Source organism: Phoca vitulina, unplaced genomic scaffold (assembly GCF_004348235.1).
Source record: "Phoca vitulina isolate PV1807 unplaced genomic scaffold, GSC_HSeal_1.0 scaffold39, whole genome shotgun sequence".
NCBI lineage: Eukaryota > Metazoa > Chordata > Mammalia > Carnivora > Phocidae > Phoca > Phoca vitulina.
This window is the reverse complement of record NW_022589742.1, coordinates 13,893,429-13,905,847: the sequence shown is the minus strand read 5'-3', so window position 1 is coordinate 13,905,847 and position 12,419 is coordinate 13,893,429.

Genomic DNA, 12,419 nt, shown 5'->3' with positions numbered 1-12,419 from the left:
ATTGTCTTCATAAAATCCTTTATCTAATAAAATTTTCCCACCATTCTTTAAGCTCTTGTTTGAAATTATATGGAGATGGTAGGATCTGCACATAGTATGCTTCTGTCATTGAAGACAGATGTCAGAACAACTGAACAAAGAGTGAGATTTTCATAAATCCACAAGTCGCTTCATTTATTTCATGTCATTTTGTCTGGTGGTGTTTTTCCATTGAATTGACTGATTGCTTTACCTACATACACACTTTCTAATTTGCCATCCATATGTGGTTTTAATATGACATAGAAGAAACAAAAAAAGAGTTGAAAAGCAAGTAAGTATTTCAAGCATTCACAATTGGATCACTGAGCTTAAAGTTAAAAATTATTGTTTGTAATTGGTGAACCGACTTCAATAAAGCTGTCTATAAATGAGCATGCTTGGTGGGGAGATGTAGCATATTTGCCTCTTTTTTTGTCAAGAATAAAGTCAATCATCTAGTAATGCCCCTTTATAAGCAAAATAATTTTGTTTAACTCAATGTTAATGACTGTCTTACTTGATCAGGTATTAAGTACCTGTAGTGGGATCTAACACAGTCCAAACAACTTAACCTTCTAAGTTTCTACAAGATAGAAAAGCAAAGAGAACCTGTATTTTCATCATTTGGATACTTGAGCTGCTGAGTCTGACCCAGTAAAACAAATGACACACAATAATTAATCAGAAGTCTAGAACATGAACTCTAACAGGCTACTAAGATGCTATTCCTCTTACTTCCTAACATAGGTGACATTACATTTTGTTGTCTTTCCCAGTACTTGAGATGACTAAATGGGCAATCTAGAGACAATGCCTCTGAGGTGACTGCCCACTGAATTTTCCCAACAGCCTCAAATCCAGAGTGCCTTCTTGGGACTGCTGTTTTTCTACCTTAACACAATATTTGGGAACAGCTTTATTGTTGTATTGAGATGGGATTCTCAACTTAATATCCCCATGTATTTTTTCCTCAGTAATTTATCCTTCCTTGGTATCTGTTACTCCACAAGCTAGGAACCATATGTCTTGGCCCAATGCTTCAGGTACTTCCTCATCATTTTCTATACCAGCTGTTATGCCCAGATGACCACATCCTTCTATCCAGGGAAGACAGAATGTCTCTTCCTTGCTGTCATGGTTTGTGACAGGTTTGTTGCAATCTCCAATCCCTTGCATTACACCACCATTATGAATAATCAGGTTTGAATACAGTTGGCCTTGGGAACCTGGGCCAGTGCCTTTTTAGTAGCAGTCTTACCAATCTTTGCAAGACCTGCTTGTTATTGTGGACAGAATATCATCAACCATTTTACCTTTGAGATTCAGGCCCTGCTGAAGCTCGTCTGCTCTGACACTCCTGTCAGTCTGTGTCTGGGTCTGGTTGTCAGTATATTCACACTGCCCCTGCCTTTCACTTTCGTCCTCATTTCCTACTTGCACATTGTGGTTATCATGCTGAGGATCCACTCTGTTCAGGCCAGGCTCAAAGCTTTCTCTACCTGTGGACCCCAGCTAACTGTGGTCACCATATTTAATGGTATAGCCATCTACATGTACCTGAAACTTCAGTCAAAGGAATCTCAGGAAGAATACAAATTCTTCTCAATATTTTATGGAGCTGTTACTCCCATGTTAATTCCCCTCATTTACACCCTGAGAAACAAGGATGTAAAAGCTACACTTAGGAAGTTAGCCAAAGAAAACGAAAAATCCTAATGGCTCTCTTTACAACGTGCAGGAAAAACAATGAAAACTTGGCCCATAAAATTTCAATTTAAGTTTTTGGGCGCCTGGGTGGCTCAGTTGGTTAAGCGACTGCCTTTGGCTCAGGTCATGATCCTGGAGTCCCGGGATCAAGTCCCGCATCGGGCTCCCTGCTCAGCAGGGAGTCTGCTTCTCCCTCTGACCCTCCTCCCTCTCATGCTCTCTGTCTCTCATTCTCTCTCTCTCAAATAAATAAATAAAATCTTTAAAAAAAAATTTCAATTTAAGTTTTTTAAAACAAACAACATCAAAAATCTAGGTGAACATTCTGAGGTCACTACTAGACACTCTTTAACAAATTTACCATAAATGTTAACATTTTGTCAAGTCACATTATGACCTAAAGCCATGAATGTGCCCAAAATAGTTGAGAGAGAGAATAATAGTAGGAGATAGGCAAAGATGAATGTTACAGCTATAGTAGTCCATCAGGGACAGGTTCTTTCCTGAGGAATAAAGAGCAAGTTTTTTTTGACCAAACATCTTTCTTGCCACACAAAGTGGATAAAATTCATATATAGCACACTAGTTATACAATCATTGTAGAGCATTTGCTCCTCATATCACATTTTGTAGGTGTCTACCCCAATTTGAACCCAATGGACAAATAACCCCTTAATTCCCATATTTAGATGATAACATCTCATGGCAAGAAGTATCTTTTGTATGTATAAAGCACTTTATCCTTTAAAAAGCATTTTTAAATAAATTATTCTAGTTTATACTTATAATTTCTTATTTTAAGGTAGTTTGCATATTATACATATTAATAAATCTTTTCCCAAGCAACATTGCTTCTACAAATATTAAATTTCCATCACATCAATTTCTTACAAAAATGTCTAAACTGAAATTATTATTCTTCTGCCTTCTCCTATTTCTCTGCCTTCTCTTCCATGATGTGCCTTAGCGACCCTCTGGCCATTTCTACTCCCACTTCTCATACACATTCATGAGCTTTAGCATTTCTGCTCTACCCAAGAGTCTTCATGGCCAGGACTGTGATTATTTTTCTCCTTCTTCCCCATTTAATAAGATGCTATATGCACTTTCTATTGTTGGCAGCTAACATGTATTGTACACTTTGTATTATGGTAATTTGTTGATTCTTTTTCTCATCTTAACTTTGATTGACTCTGGAATTTTTCTGTCATAACACATTGAGAAGGTAGTTATGTCTTGCTTCTAAAGTTTTCTTTCCTCCTACACTCTTCTCCTGGGTAGATGAATATCTGGTCACACTATTTTCTATCCTTGACCTCTTTCTTTACTTTCTGAAGGTTGATCATTGTGTGTGTGTGTGTGTGTGTGTGTGTGTGTATGTGTGTGTGTGTAATTGATAATTTATATAAAATTCTTAGAGTAGTTCCCCTTTCTCCACATCCTCGCCACTGTTGGTGGGAATGCAAGCTGGTACAGCCACTCTGGAAAACAGTATGGAGGTTCCTCAAGACATTAAAAATAGAGCTACCCTATGACCCAGAAATTGCACTACTAGGTGTTTACCCCAAAGATACAGATGTAGTGAAAAGAAGGGGTACATGCCCCCAATGTTCATAGCAGCAATGTCCACAGTAGCCAAACTGTGGAAGGAACCAAGATGCCCTTCAACAGATAAATGGATAAAGAAGATGTGGTCCATATATACAATGGAATATTACTCAGCCATCAGAAAGGATGACTACCCACCATTTGCATCGACATGGATGGAACTGGAGGGGATTATGCTAAGTGAAATAAGTCAAGCAGAGAAAGACAATTATCATATGGTTTCACTCATATGTGGAACATAAGGAATAGCACGGAGGACCACAGGGGAAGGGAGGGAAAACTGAACAGGAAAAAATCAGAGAGTGAGACAAACCATGGGAGACTCTGGACTCTGGGAAACAAACTGAGGGTTACAGAGGGGAGGGGGTAGGAGGATGGGGTAACCAGGTGATGGGTATTTTTTTTGTAAATTTTATTTTATTTATTTTTTAAAGTTTCTTTTTTTTAAGATTTTATTTATTTCTTTGACAGAGAGAGACACAGCGAGAGAGGGAACACAAGCAGGGGGAGGAGAGGGAGAAGCAGGCTACCCACTGGGCAGGGAGCACGATGTGGGGCTTGATCCCAGTACCCTGGGATCATGACCTGAGCCGAAGGCAGATGCTTAACGACTGAGCCACCCAGGCGCCCCGGGTGATGGGTATTAAGGAGGGCATGTGTTGTGATGAGCACTGGGTGTTAGATGCAACTAATGAATCACTGAACGCTACATCAAAAATTAATGATATACTATATGCTGGCTAACTGAACATAATAAAAAAAGAAAAAAAAATTCTTAGAGTGGTTCCTGGCACATAGTAAGAATTCAATAAATTGCTATTTATTGAATAGCAATTTTTTATAAATTGCTAAGATATTATCGCAATTTTCTGAAAGTTCCCAAATACTCCTATAATTTGTTTTTCAAAGTCAATTTCCTTTATGCATTGTCCTCTCGAGAGTGTACAACAAGGAGCCTCACCACCCCATTCTCTAGTTTTAGAAACACAGTTATATCATATTTCTCTTTGGCTCTCACTTTTATGGCTTTACTTTTAATTTGGTTGACTCCTATTCCAGTTCCTCTGACCTATGCTTGATATATTTTAAGTAGAGACAGCCCCAAACTTAGGAATGAGTTATGTGCAAAAGTTAACTCATAAGTCATCAGCTTGGAACTCAGAGCACGTTTTCCCCACTGAGACAGAGTAGCTACATTCCAAAGGCAGCTCACTAACACCTATTTAGGTCACCATTCTATCACTAATAATACTAAAAGCCCTAGGAACATTTTTTAAAGTATGTTTATTGGAAGATATAGGTTTTGAGCCCACATATGGATTCTAAAAACACAGGCACTGTTAGATGGCATTAGTGCTTCAAGAAAAAGTCTGCCATGAGGATCTGTGTAACCATGTCCTGATGAGTGTATGGGGACATCTCCCCAAGATGTAAGAGTGGGAATCAGGGAGCTTCTCTAGAGACAACAAAAGTAATAGCTTGCTTCTGTGTGTGGGTCATGCACAATTCAGAGGGCTGCCGATCTCTCTTCATTTCTCCTTATGTTGTTGCTGGTGTCGGATGACTCGCTAACACAATGGCTGGGGCCATTCATTTAACAAACATTTACTAAATGGCTATTGTATGTTAGAGATACAAATCCAAGTATGTCGTTTTCTGCCTTTGAGAGACTCACATTGGAGTTGGGGAGTAAATAAGCACAGTGAAGTGCTGTAGATACTGTGATCCATATTTGTACAGGTTACAGAGACCAATTCTAAATGGGCAGTCAGGAAATATTTAATAGAAGAGATGACACTTTTAGTAGAGTCTTGAGAGAGGAGTAGCCTGCCAGTTGGATAAAGGAGGACAATTTTAGTGGATGCAATATGAGCAAGTACAGAGGTACAAAACCCAGCTTGGTGTACTTCCAGATACTGCCAACAATTTAATTCCCACAGCAGAAGGTGTGGGAAGTGTTTTGGCAATATATAAAACTTGAGAAGAAAGCAGTAAGCCAGATTATGGGGAGACTGCTATGCTATATTAAGGAGCTAGCACTTTATTTACTCTACAGGTCAACAAACTATGGCCTAAAGGGCCAAATCCAGCTCTTGGCTTGTACAGCCCATGAGCTAAGATTGGTTTTTAAATTGTTAACTAATGTAAGAAAAACAACAACTAAGAAGCCTATTCTACAAAGACTGTGTGTAGCCTGGAAAGCCTAAAATATTTACTATCTGGCCCTTTACAGAAGAAAGTTTGCTGAGCCTTGCTATAGGTGGTGGGCAACCATTAATGATTTTTTGAGCAGATCAGTAACATGTGCAGAATTGTGTTTTTAAAAGCTCACTTTTACAACAAAAGTATAATATTGATTGAAGAGGTATAAGATTGGACATAGGGTCAATCGGGAGGCTATTAATAATCTGAGACGTAATGCAGAACTGAACTAAGGATTTAGCAATAAGGATTTGGAAGAAACTTGGGTCATTAGAGTACCCCTTCCTTTTTCATTTTTACATGCAATTTCATTTACATTCAATGTGTATTTTCTCAGAAGCAGGGTCTTTAGCACAGATATAGTAAAGGGCTTCAAAAGTTGGGTGATCTCATCCTGAACATCATTCACTTCTTTTCAACATTCAATGAGCACATAGAGATATGGAGAGAGTCGGGTCTAGAGTCACATAGTTATGTTTTATTCATGTATGACAGCCCCGTTCTCTGACCCAGTATAACTTTGTGTGGTATGTAAAATTGCACTTTGTTTATTTAAATATAATGTTTATTTAAATATAATGAATGTCTTCTGGCTCCTTTCATGATTTCTTTTTTTTATTATTATGTTATGTTAGTCACTATAGAGTACAACATTAGTTTTTTTAATTTTAATTTTATTTTATTATGTTATGTTAGTCACCATACATCATTAGTTTTTGATGTAGTGTTCCTTTCATGATTTCTGAAGTTCACTCATCAACTGTTACTCCTTTAGACATACTGTTGCATTTCATGCATCATGAATAGTACCATTATGAGCCTTAAAATTTTTTTCTAAAAATATTGTTATTCAACATAGTACTAGAAGTCCTAGCCACAGCAATCAGACAACAAAAAGAAATAAAAGGTAGGGGCGACTGGGTGGCTCAATTGCTTGAGCACTGACTCTTGAAGTTGGCTCAGGTCATGGTCTCAGGACTGTAGGATCAAGCCCCATGTTGGGCTCTGTGCTGGGTGTGGAGGCTGCTTAGGATTCTCTCTCTCTCCCTCTGCCCCTCCTCCACTCCACACACACATGCTCTTTCTCTCTAAAAAGAAAAGAAAAGAAAAGAAATAAAAGGCATCAGCAAGGAAGAAGTAAAATTTTCACCATTTGCAGATGACATAATACTATATATAGAAAACCTGAAAGACTCCACCAAAAAACTGCTAGAACTGATAAACAAATTCAGCAAACTCACAGGATACAAAATCATTCTACAGAAATCTGTTGCATTTCTATACACCAATAATGAAGCCACAGAAAGAGAAATTAAGAAAACAATCCCAAAGATGGCGGAGGAGTAGGAGACCTGGATTTCGTCTGGTCCCAGGAATTCAGCTGGATAGGGATCAAACCATTCTGAACACCTACAAACTCAACAGGAGATCGAAGAAAAGAACAGCAGCAACTCTCTGAACAGAAAAGCAACCACTTTCTGGAAGGTAGGACGTGCGGAGAAGTGAATCCGAGGCGATATTCGGGAGGATAGACGGCGGGGGAGGGGGCCTCCGTCGGCCGCTTCCTGCAAGTGATAGAGCCCCGGAGCACAAAATCGGAACTTATAGAAGTCGGCTACGCTGAGGGACGTCGCTCTAGTGGCTAAGCAGGGGGTGGAACCCTCATGGGACAGTGTGGTCTCAGGACCCTCGGGGTCACAGAAAGACCGGGGGTGCCTGAGTGTGGCAGAGCTCCCAGGTATGGGAGCGGGGAAGCCAGCTGCAGAGACGGAGCCGAGGCGCAGGCTCTCAGCTCGGGGTTGCCATAAACCGTGATCCGCGGCACAGTCGGGCCACTGCTCCTCCAGCAGGGACCCAACAAGCGGCAGATCCGGGGAGACTCACCTTCTTCCCCTGGGAGGAGCGGCACGGGAGCGCACCGCAGGGGTCTGCTGGGTTGGGAGACTCCACACGGGGTCGGGTGCCAGAGATAGAAACGCGCGGTCACAGGCCGGGTGAGCACGGAGTGTGGCCGGAGACCGGGGACACGGGAGTGACAGGCGGCTTTTCTCTGGGGGCACACTGAGGAGCGGGGCCGAGTTCTCGGCTCCTCCGGGGCGGAGATTGGGAGGCCGCCATTTTCACTCTCGTCCTCCAAAGCTGTACGGAAAGCTTGCAGGGAACAAAAGCTCCCGAGAGCAAACCCGAGCAGATTACTTAGCCCAGACCGGGCAAGGGCGGGGCAATTCTGCCTCCGGCAGAGACATTTGGGAACCACGGCAACAGGCCCCTCCCCCAGAAGATCAGCGAGAACAGCCAGCCAAGACCAAGTTTACCGATCAATGAGAACGGCAGAACTCCAGCGCTAGCGGAATACTGCACATAGAATCCATGGCTTTTTTACCATGATTCTTTAGTCTTTCGAAGTTAATTTTTTTAATTTTCTTTTTTTCTTTTTCTTTTTTTTTTGAATTTTTCTTTTTCCCTTTTTCAACTAACATCTTATCAATCCCTTCTTTAAAAACCGTTTTTATTTTTCATTTTTAGAGTCATATTCTATCCCTTCCTAGTAGTTAACCTTATTTTTGGTATATATATATAAGTTGTTCTCTCTTTAAAATTTTGGGATACAGTGTCTTCTAACAGACCAAAATATACCCTAAATCTCTAGTGTATGGCTTTGCTCTAGTCTCCTGCCTGATCACATCCTCTCCCTTTTTTTTTTAATTTCTCTTCCTTCTTGTTTCAGCCAACTTCTTATTTTATCAATTCCTTTTAAAAAATCTTTTATAATTTTCATCTTTACAATCATATTCCATCCCTTCATCATATTTTCCCTTATTTTTGTACATATATAAGCTTTTCTTTCTTTAAAATTTTGGGAGGCAGTTTCTTCTAACAGACCAAAATACACCCAAAATCTAGTATGTGGCACTGATCTATGCACCACCCTGATCATATTTGATCATATTCTTTTTTTTTATCTTTTTCTTTTTCTTTTTTCTTTCTTTCCCTTTCTTTTCCCCCAGTTTCAGGTCTCTTCTAATTTGTTTAGTGTACATTTTTCTGGGGTCGTTTTTACCCTGTTAGCATTTTGCTCTCTCATTCATCTATTCTCCTCTGGACAAAATGACAAGTTGGAAAAAAACACCTCAAAAAAAAGAACAAGAGGCAGTACCAACTGCCAGGGACCAATCAATATGGACGTTAGTAAGATGTTGGAACTAGAGTTCAGAATGATGATTATAAAGATACTACCTGGGCTTAAAAAGAGTGTGGAAGATATTAGAGAAAACCTGTCTGGAGAAAGAAAAGAACTAAAATCTAACCAAGTCGAAATCAAAAAAGCTATTAATGAGGTGCAATCAAAAAGGGAGGCTCTAACGGCTAGGATAAATGAGGCAGAAGAGAGAATTAGTGATATAAAAGACCAAATGATGGAAAATAAAGAAGCTAAGAAAAAGAGAGATAAACAACTACTGGATCACGAGGGCAGAATTTGAGAGATAAGTGATACCATAAGACGAAACAATATTAGAATAATTGGGATCCCAGAAGAAGAAGAAAGAGAGAGGGGGGCAGAAGGGTATATTGGAGCAAATTGTAACAGAGAACTTCCTTAGTCTGGGGAAGGAAACAGGCAACAAAATCCAGGAGGCACAGAGAACCCCCTCAAAATCAATAAAAATAAGTCAACACCCTGACATCTAATAGTAAAACTTCCGAGTCTCAGAGACAAAGAGAAAATCCTGAAAGCAGCTCCGGACAAGAGATCTGTAACCTACAATGGTAGAAATATTAGATTGGCAACAGACCTATCCACAGAGACCTGGCAGGCCAGAAAGGACTGGCATGATATATTCAGAGCACTAAATGAGAAAAATATGCAGCCAAGAATACTATATCCAGCTAGGCTATCACTGAAAATAGAAGGAGAGATAAAAAGCTTCCACGACAAACAAAAACTTAAGGAATTTGCAAACACAAAACCAGCCCTACAAGAAATACTGAAAGGGGTCCTCTAAGCAAAGTCAGAGCCTAAAAGTAACATAGACCAGAAAGGAACACAGACAATATACAGTAACAGTCACCTTACAGGCAATACAATGGCACTAAATTCATATCTTTCAATAGTTACCCTGAATGTAAATGGGCTAAATGCCCCAATCAAAAGACACAGGCTATCAGATTGGATAAAAAAACAAAACCCATCGATATGCTGTCTGCAAGACACGCATTTTAGACCCAAAGACACCTCCAGATTGAAAGTGAGGGAGTGGAAAACGATTTACCATGCTAATGGACATCAAAAGAAAGCTGGGGTGGCAATCCTTATACCAGACAAATTAGATTTTAAACCAAAAACTATAATAAGAAATGAGGAAAGACACTATATCATATGTAAAGCTATCCCACAAGAAGATCTAACAATTGTAAATATCTATGCCCCTAACATGGGAGCAGCCAATTATATAAGCCAATTAATAACAAAAGCAAAAAAACACATCGACGACAATACAATAATAGTGGGGGACTTTAACACTCCCCTCACTGAAATGGACAGATCATCTAAGCAAAAGATCAACAAGGAAATAAAGGCTTTAAATGACACACTGGACCAAATGGACTTCACAGATATATTCAGAACATTCCATCCCAAAGCAACAGAATACACATTCTTCTCTAGTACACATGGAACATTCTCCAAAATAGATCACATCCTGGGTCACAAATCAGGTCTCAACTGGTACCAAAAGATTGGGATCATTCCCTGCATATTTTCAGACCACAATGCTTTGAAACTAGAACTCAATCACAAGAGGAAAGTTGGAAAGAACTCAAATACATGGAGGCTAAAGAGCATCCTACTAAAGAATGAATGGGTCAACTGGGAAATTAAAGAAGAATTTTAAAAATTCATGGAAACAAATGAAAATGAGAACACAACTATTCAAAATATATGAGATACAGCAAAGGCAGTCCTAAGAGTAAAGTATATAGCAATACAAGCCTTTCTCAAGAAACAAGAAAGGTCTAAAATATACAACCTAACCCTACACCTAAAGGAGTTGGAGAAAGAACAGCAAATAAAGCTTAAACGCAGCAGGAGAAGAGAAATAATAAAGATCAGAGCAGAAACCAATGAAATAGAAACCAAAAGAACAGCAGAACAGATCAACAAAACTAGGAGCTGGTTCTTTGAAAGAATTAATAAGATTGATAAAGCCCTGGCCAGACTTATCAAAAAGAAAAGAGAAAGGACCCAAATAAATAAAATGAATGAAAGAGGAGAGATCACAACCAACACCAAAGAAATACAAACAATTATAAGAACATATTATGAGCAACTATATGCCAGCAAATTAGATAATCTGGAAGAAATGGATGCATTCCTAGAGATGTATCAACTACCAAAACTGAACCAGGAGGAAATAGAAAACCTGAACATACCTATAACCACCAAGGAAATTGAAGCAGTAATCAAAAATCTCCCAAAAAAGAAGAGCCCAGGGCCAGATGGCTTCCCAGGGGAATTCTACCAGACATTTAAAGAATTAATACCTATTCTTCTGAAACTGTTCCAAAAAAATAGAAATGGAAGGAAAACTTCCAAACTCATTTTATGAGGCCACCATTACCTTGATCCCAAAACCAGACAAAGACCCTATCAAAAAGGAGAATTACAGACCAATATCCCTGACCAACATGGATGCAAAAATTCTCACCAAAATACTAGCCAATAGGATCCAACAGTACATTAAAAGGATTATTCACCACGACCAAGTGGGATTTATTCCTGGGCTGCAAGGTTGGTTCAACATCTGCAAATCGATCAATGTGATACCCTACATTAATAAAGGAAAGAACAAGAATCATATGATCCTCTTAATAGATGCAGAAAAAGCATTTGACAAAGTACAGCATCCTTTCTTCATCAAAACTCTTCAGAGTATAGGGATAGAGGGTACATACCTCAATATCATAAAAGCCAACTATGAAAAACCCACAGCAAATATCATTCCCAATGGGGAAAAAATGAGAGCTTTCCCCCTAAGGTCAGGAACATGGCAGAGATGTCCACTATCTGCTATTGTTATTCAACACCGTACTAGAAGTCCTAGCCTCAGCAATCAGACAACAAAAAAATAAAAGGCATTTGAATCGGCAAAGAAGGAGTCAAACTCTCACACTTTGCAGATGATATGATACTTTATGTGGAAAACCCAAAACACTCCACCCCAAAACTGGTAAAACTCATACAGGAATTCAGTAAAGTGGCAGGATATAAAATCAATGCACAGAAATCAGTGGCATTTCTATACACCAACAACAAGACAGAAGAAAGAGAAATGAAGGAGTCGATCCCATTTACAATTGCACCCAAAACCATAAGATACATAGGAATAAATCTAACCAAAGAGGCAAAGAATCTGTACTTAGAAAACTATAAAATACTCATGAAAGAAATTGAGGAAGACACAAAGAAATGGAAAAATGTTCCATGCTCATGGATTGGAAGAAAAAATATTGTGAAGAGGTCAATGCTACCTAGAGCAATCTACACATTTAATGCAATCCCTATCAAAATACCATCAACTTTTTTCAAAGAAATGTATGGAATGAGAAAAGACCCCGAATAGCCAGAGGAATGTTGAAAACGAAAAGCAGAGCTGGTGGCATCACAATTCCGGACTTCAAGCTCTATTACAAAGCTGTAATCATCAAGAAGTATGGTACTGGCACAAAAACAGACACATAGATCAATGGAACAGAATAGCCCAGAAATGGACCCTCAACTCTATGGTCAACTAATCTTCAACAAAGCAGGAAAGAATGTCCAATGGAAAAAAGACAGTCTCTTCAACAAATGGTGTTGGGAAAATTATACAGCGACATGCAGA